A 7836-nucleotide genomic window follows, 5' to 3' on the forward strand; every position below is an offset into this window, starting at 1 on the left:
CATTTGAGTAGTTGCTCCGATTTTATAAGATCCCTAACTCCGACTTCTTCAAATTTCTTCAAATACACCATGTATTGATGGCTAAGGAAACACAAGGGAAAGTATACCAAGCAGCAGGATTTCATATTTTTCAGGCCCCTATAAAGGCCTTGAAACATATGTAATCTATTAGATAACTGGGTACCAGCATTTCAATCTCCCAAATATAACAAATGGGGAAAAGAGCTGTGATGTGTCATCACAGTAGAGGACTGGCAGTAGTCAACTAAATGGATATTTAAAGCTCTGCAGTGAACGTCCCAGCTAGAATCCATCAATAAAACAATAATGAGATGGTACCTGTTACGCCTAGCGCTCCGGGTCCCCGCTCCTCCCCGGAGCGCTCACGGCGTCTTTCTCCCTGCAGCTCCCCGGTCAGTCCCGCTGACCGGGAGCGCTGCACTGTCATGGCCGTTGGGGATGCGATTCGCACAGCGGGACGCGCCCGCTCGCGAATCGCATCCCAGGTCACTTACCCGTTCCCGTCCCCTGCTGTCATGTGCTGGCGCGCGCGGCTCCGCTCTCTAGGGCGCGCGCGCGCCAGCTCCCTGAGACTTAAAGGGCCAGTGCACCAATGATTGGTGCCTGGCCCAATTAGCTTAATTGGCTTCCACCTGGTCCCTGACTATATCTAACCTCCTCCCATGCACTCCCTTGCCGGATCTTGTTGCCCTTGTGCCTAGTGAAAGCGTTTTGTGTGTCTAAAGCCTGTGTACCAGAACTTCTGCTATCCACCCTGACTACGAACCTTGCCGCCTGCCCCCGACCTTCTGCTACGTCCGACCTTGCTTCTGTCTACTCCCTTGTACCTCGCCTATCATCAGCAGTCAGAGAGGTGAGCCGTTGCTAGTGGATACGACCTGGTCACTACCGCCGCAGCAAGACCATCCCGCTTTGCGGCGGGCTCTGGTGAAAACCAGTAGTGACTTAGAACCGGTCCACTAGCGCGGTCCTCGCCAATCCCTCTCTGGCACAGAGGATCCACTACCTGCCAGCCGGCATCGTGACAGTAGATCCGGCCATGGATCCCGCTGAGGTCCCTCTGCCTTATATCTCTGATATCACCACGGTGGTCGCCCAGCAATCCCGACAGATCGCCCATCTAACCCACCAGCTGTCGGAAATGTCCACCATTGTGCACCAACTTCAGTCGCAACTTCAGCAGCAATCATCTCTGCACCCCTTCCGCAGCGAGTGGCCACTCCTAGCCTCCGCCTGTCCTTGCCGGACAAATTTAATGGGGACTCTAAGTTTTGCCGTGGCTTCCTTTCGCAATGTTCCCTGCACATGGAGATGATGTCGGACCAGTTTCCTACTGAAAGGTCTAAGGTGGCTTTCGTAGTCAGCCTTCTGTCTGGAAAAGCCCTGTCATGGGCCACACCGCTCTGGGACCGCAATGACCCCGTCACTGCCTCTGTACACTCCTTCTTCTCGGAAATTCGAAGTGTCTTTGAGGAACCTGCCCGAGCCTCTTCTGCTGAAACTGCCCTGCTGAACCTGGTCCAGGGTAATTCTTCCGTTGGCGAGTACGCCATACAATTCCGTACTCTTGCTTCTGAACTATCCTGGAATAATGAGGCCCTCTGCGCGACCTTTAAAAAAGGCCTATCCAGCAACATTAAAGATGTTCTGGCCGCACGAGAAACTCCTGCTAACCTGCATGAACTCATTCATCTAGCCACTCGCATTGACATGCGTTTTTCTGAGAGACATCAAGAGCTCCGCCAGGAAAAAGACTTAGATCTCTGGACACCTCTCCCACAGTCTCCACTGCAATCTGCGCCTAGGCCTCCCGCCGAGGAAGCCATGCAAGTGGATCGGTCTCGCCTGACCCTGGAAGAGAGGAATCGCCGTAAGGAAGAGAATCTTTGTCTGTACTGTGCCAGTACCGAACATTTTTTGGTGGATTGCCCTATCCGTCCTCCACGTCTGGGAAACGCACGCTCGCACCCAGCTCTCGTGGGTGTGGCGTCTCTTGATGCTAAGTCGGCTTCTCCACGTCTCACGGTGCCTGTACGGATTTCTACTTCAGCCAGCTCTTCCCTCTCAGCCGTGGCCTGCCTGGACTCTGGTGCTTCTGGGAATTTTATTCGGGAGTCCTTGGTGAATAAATTCCGCATTCCGGTGACCCGTCTTGTCAAGCCACTCCACATTTCCGCGGTCAACGGAGCCAGGTTGGATTGCACCGTGCGTTACCGCACGGAGCCCCTCCTAATGTGCATCGGACCTCATCACGAGAAAATTGAATTTTTGGTCCTTCCCAATTGCACTTCCGAAATTCTCCTTGGACTACCCTGGCTTCTACACCATTCCCCAACCCTGGACTGGTCCACTGGGGAGATCAAGAGTTGGGGTCCCTCTTGTTCCAAGGACTGCCTTAAACCAGTTCCCAGTACTCCCTGCCGTGACCCTGTGGTTCCTCCTGTATCCGGTCCCCCTAAGGTCGTTAGGGACTCTGCCTGCCACAGAAAATGCCTCTCCCCCCCTCCCAGTCCCTTCAGGCAAGCCTCTGTGTCCCCTCTTGGCTCCCGTCCTTGTGTCTCCCTGCCCCGTGCCAAGCTTCACCCTCTGCCCTCCCTCCCCATTCCTACTCCTGCTGTACTGCCTGCCATTGAGGAAACCATCCATTCCTTCCCGGTGTCCTCATCCCAGGGGAGGCAGTCACCGGACAAAAAAAAGGGGAGACCTAAGGGGGGGGGGGTACTGTTACGCCTAGCGCTCCGGGTCCCCGCTCCTCCCCGGAGCGCTCATGGCGTCTTTCTCCCTGCAGCTCCCCGGTCAGTCCCGCTGACCGGGAGCGCTGCACTGTCATGGCCGTTGGGGATGCGATTCGCACAGCGGGACGCGCCCGCTCGCGAATCGCATCCCAGGTCACTTACCCGTTCCCGTCCCCTGCTGTCATGTGCTGGCGTGCGCGGCTCCGCTCTCTAGGGCGCGCGCGCGCCAGCTCCCTGAGACTTAAAGGGCCAGTGCACCAATGATTGGTGCCTGGCCCAATTAGCTTAATTGGCTTCCACCTGGTCCCTGACTATATCTAACCTCCTCCCATGCACTCCCTTGCCGGATCTTGTTGCCCTTGTGCCTAGTGAAAGCGTTTTGTGTGTCTAAAGCCTGTGTACCAGAACTTCTGCTATCCACCCTGACTACGAACCTTGCCGCCTGCCCCCGACCTTCTGCTACGTCCGACCTTGCTTCTGTCTACTCCCTTGTACCTCGCCTATCATCAGCAGTCAGAGAGGTGAGCCGTTGCTAGTGGATACGACCTGGTCACTACCGCCGCAGCAAGACCATCCCGCTTTGCGGCGGGCTCTGGTGAAAACCAGTAGTGACTTAGAACCGGTCCACTAGCGCGGTCTTCGCCAATCCCTCTCTGGCACAGAGGATCCACTACCTGCCAGCCGGCATCGTGACAGTACCTTACACAATCCAGGCTCCAAATGATGTTCCAAAAATCTTCATCAAAGAGTTTGGAGGAGATGTGGAGGACAAGGAACACTATTACACATACTGCAGTAAAGGTCTGCTTGGGTTTGAGTGCTGGAGAGACTGAGATGAGAAGCAGCCACAGCCAGAACTGCAGATGCAACCTACCAGGTGTGAACCTTCCTCTATGAATATTTATTGAGTTTGCTCAGAGCCAGACATTAGGCCCACAGTAGGAAAGTGAGGTATCCTGATGTTTAGTTTAGGTTTTGTTGCTTTGTTTGTACTGTGTATTGTGCCTAAAATCATTTAAATAAACGTTTGAAACCTGCTAAGACTGTGCTGTAAAATTCTAGCTGTGGCAAAAACAGCAGTAGTGCGTCACTGGAAAACCACATATATACCGACAATAGCAGAAATTAGGACTACAATTACCTTGGCATGTAGGTATGAAAACGCAATTGCGTTCACTGAGAATAATACAGCACTGTTCTTTTCAGCTTGGGCCAAATAGCTTGCATCTTATCATTATAACCAATCCCATAATATATAATTAAATAAGAGAAAGATAGTGGCAGACATGTACCCTGGAATGAAACACCAGAAAAGTGCATGACAATATAGAACTTCTGTCTTTGCCATATTCTGTACCAAATGCTGTCTGTTTTCTTTGTTTTCTTTTTCTGTCTGTTATGTATGTGAATATGTTGACATGTTCCCAAACATATGTAATGATATTTGTTTTGTCTTTAAAATATAATAAAAAAGATAGAATTGGAGTGGGCAACTGCACATGCCGACCTCAAACACAGGAGGTGCCGCACATTGGAACAGGACAGCAGGAGTAAGTATAGTTTTTTTTTTTTTTTTTTTTATCCTCCTCCCTTACCTGTTAGCTACCTATTATATATAAAAGTATATCCTAAAAGTAGTAAAGTACATGTACATATAACCATTGTTTGCAATTGCTTAATCAAATATAATATACATAGAGCTTGTGGGCTATAAAATTAGTAATATTGATTGTATGCACATGAACTATGTATATTAGATTTCATTAAACAATAGTAGACAATGGTCATATGCACGTGCACTTTACTACTTTGAGGATTTACCTTCATGTATATAGAAGTTGGTTGATTGGACATTGATGCAAGCTAGATACTAGAACTAGTTATTATTTGCACCTGCCCTTTATTTTGGTAGCTCTTGCAATATTATTATTATTATTATTATTATTATTATTATTATTATATTACCTCTCCTTTTCTTATTTATGGCTACCTGTGTAAACAAATAAATATGTTACATTTTTGATTATGGTTGGTGGTGGTACAGGATTGTGTTAACTGCCAAACACTTTACTTGGGGTATTTGTATGTTGCTTAATATGAGAGTTTGGCATACATTAGCCATAGTAGCAGGTTTTGCATATCTAATTTGAATAATAACTAGTATTGAGATACAGCTGATTTATCAGACAGCCTGAGCCAATGTGACAAAACTGGGGCAATTGAAGTTTGAACTGTGTAAGAAATAGAAAGCATTAGTGAATTGTGATCCTCTTAGTATTCATAAGAAACATTAAAGGGGAACTGTGGTGTAAATTTTTCAAGTTCCCCTGTGCCCGGGCTGCAAAAATGTAAAAAACAAACTTTAGCTCACCTTTCTATAGTCCCCTGTTGCAGTGATATCAGCATTCTGTTCCTCCGGTGCTGCTGGCTTCTTAGGTTCGAAACGTCACAGTGCAGGCAGCGTATCACCGGTTGCAGCGATGTTCTGCCTCGGTCGGTGATAGGCTGATCGCACTGTCATGTAAGGCGCCCGGGCAGCAATGGGACATTTCGAAGTCAGAAGCCAGCAGCACCAAAGGAACGGGATGCCGATATATCTGCAATGGGGGAACGTAGGAAGGTGAGTTAAAATTAGTTTTTTATGTTTTTGCAGCCCTGGCACAGGGGGACTTAAAAAATGTATGCCACAGTTCTCCTTTAATCACAGAGATCACAACAGCACATGAGACAAAGAGGTCTGGATATCCTTTTACGTATTACTTTTTAATATAGAATGCACTCTGCTGTATAACAATTATAGATTTATAATTTAGGATCAGGTAAGACATTGGAATTCAGACAAGTGCATTCATATTATGAACCACTGAAGTCAATGTCACTCTGAATAAGAGGTTTGTGGTTTGTCTTGTTTCTGCAATGAGTCTTTCATATAGCCTCTTATTCAGCTGACAGGACGGGTGACCTGAACTCCTAAGCTATCTACAGGGTGCGCACTGCTCAGAACAGTGTCAAGTGCTAACTGTGAGCAAATATTTATTTTACCCCCTAGGCTGTTAAAACAAAGGAGTTTACAAACTTACCTGAGATTTAAGAACTTGGAATTGCACTTTATATATCAATAAATTGCCCATTAATCATGAGAACTTACTGATAAGAGACAGGCGGAAACTACAGAAAGTTCATCAGGAGACATTATATTCCATAGTTCAAATTCCACACAAACTGTACAGTATAAAAAGGAACATTAGACTTCAGATCCTGCTATTCACACAGAAAAGACACATTTAAAGGGGTATTCCAGGATATGTTTTTTCTTTGGCTTTTGAGCCAAAGATGCCAAGTTATAATACTGTGTAATATGCTTCTATTACCTCTGTGCACCTCGTTGTCATGTTTTCATACGTGGGACACACATCGGGAAGTGCTGTAGTGCAAGTCTGTTTATGGTTAATTCCATGTGTGACCTACACGACAGTTGACGCAAAATTAAAACTTTCTAGTTTCTCCCATCTAGGTTTTAATAAATAAGTAGAGATGAGGGAATCGAAGTTGAAGAACCCGAATTCGTTACGAATTTCATGAAAAATTTGACTTACAACGAATACAAATATCGCCGCAATTCGTGCGAATCGCTTCATTTAACTCCATTTTACAGCATTCCAGGCTATTGGGGACCTAAGATGGCGGATCCACATGTGAGTACATGGGGCAGGGGATTATGGGAGGGCGGGAAACAGCGGCAGGAATGAAGGTAGGCGGGCTGACCCTGAATCACATGTGAGATGCAGCCTATCGGTGTTCACTGACCCCTGTGATGTCACAGCCCCTATATAATCGGCGGCCATCTTGCCTCTATTCATTTCATTTATGCACTCAGATGGAGAGGACGGGACTGCGTGTGTGTGAATAGCTCATACCACAGAGTTACACTACAACTGCTAGTCACATCAGGATTAGGGAAAGGCAGGAGTGCAGAGTGTTGTGCTGTTACTCTGAGAAGGATCATTAATTGCTAAACCTCCTATTCACATTATTGAGCATTGCAGCAGAGAGGGGCAGTTAGCTGTCAGCTGCCTCATACAGATCTCCAAGCTGCCTGAACTTTATGAAGTATCTTATCTGCTCATTGTTCAGCCCAATTGAGTTTATTTTTATTTGCTCCACAAAACTTCTGCTGCTCAGAATTGTGTGACAGAGTGCAATTTAGGGTTTAATCCCTGGATTTTTTTTTTGTGGTGCTGCACTGTTGGGTCCTGCTGCTGTTCAGAAATACGTGATTGTTCAGTGGACTGTAGTACATTTGCACCATTTTGTACCTGTTAATCTGTCAAGGGGCTGGCTACATACTGTGCAAGTTCAAACAATACTATTCACCGGCTGTTTTTTTTTTTTTTTAAACAGTTTTTTCTGTGTATAGTTACGCATATATAACTGCCCTCATCAGTGCATACCGCATAGGTACATGCAAGTATTGTACCATTTAGTACCTGTTAAGCTGTCAAGGTGCTCCATACCGTCAAAGTCCAAACAATAGTATCCACCGGCTGGTGTTTTACAAAAATACATAGTTGTTTCTGCTAATAGGCATATTACTGCCCTCATCAGTGTATAACGCATACGTAAATCCAAGTATTGTACCATCTAGTACCTGTTAAGCTGTCAAGGTGCTCCATACCGTCAAAGTCCAAACAATAGTATCCACCGGCTGGTGTATTACAAAAATACAGAGTTTTTTCTGCTAATAGTTAGGCATATTACTGCCCTCATCAGTGCACACCGCATAGGTACATCCAAGTATTGTACCATTTAGTACCTGTTAATCTGTCAAGGTGCTCCATACCGTCAAAGTCCAAACAATAGTATCCACCGGCTGGTGTATTACAAAAATACAGAGTTTTTTCTGCTAATAGTTAGGCATATTTGTCACGATTCGGCTTACAGGTTGTGGATCCACTGTGTCAGCGAGGGATTGGCGTGGACCGTGCCGGTGGACCGATTCTAAGTGGCTACTGGTGTTCACCAGAGACCGCCGCAAAGCGGGATGGTCTTGCTGCGGCGGTAGCAACCAGGTCGTATCCAC

This window comes from Hyla sarda, chromosome 3 (assembly GCF_029499605.1).
Source record: "Hyla sarda isolate aHylSar1 chromosome 3, aHylSar1.hap1, whole genome shotgun sequence".
In the NCBI taxonomy this organism is placed as follows: Eukaryota; Metazoa; Chordata; class Amphibia; order Anura; family Hylidae; genus Hyla; species Hyla sarda.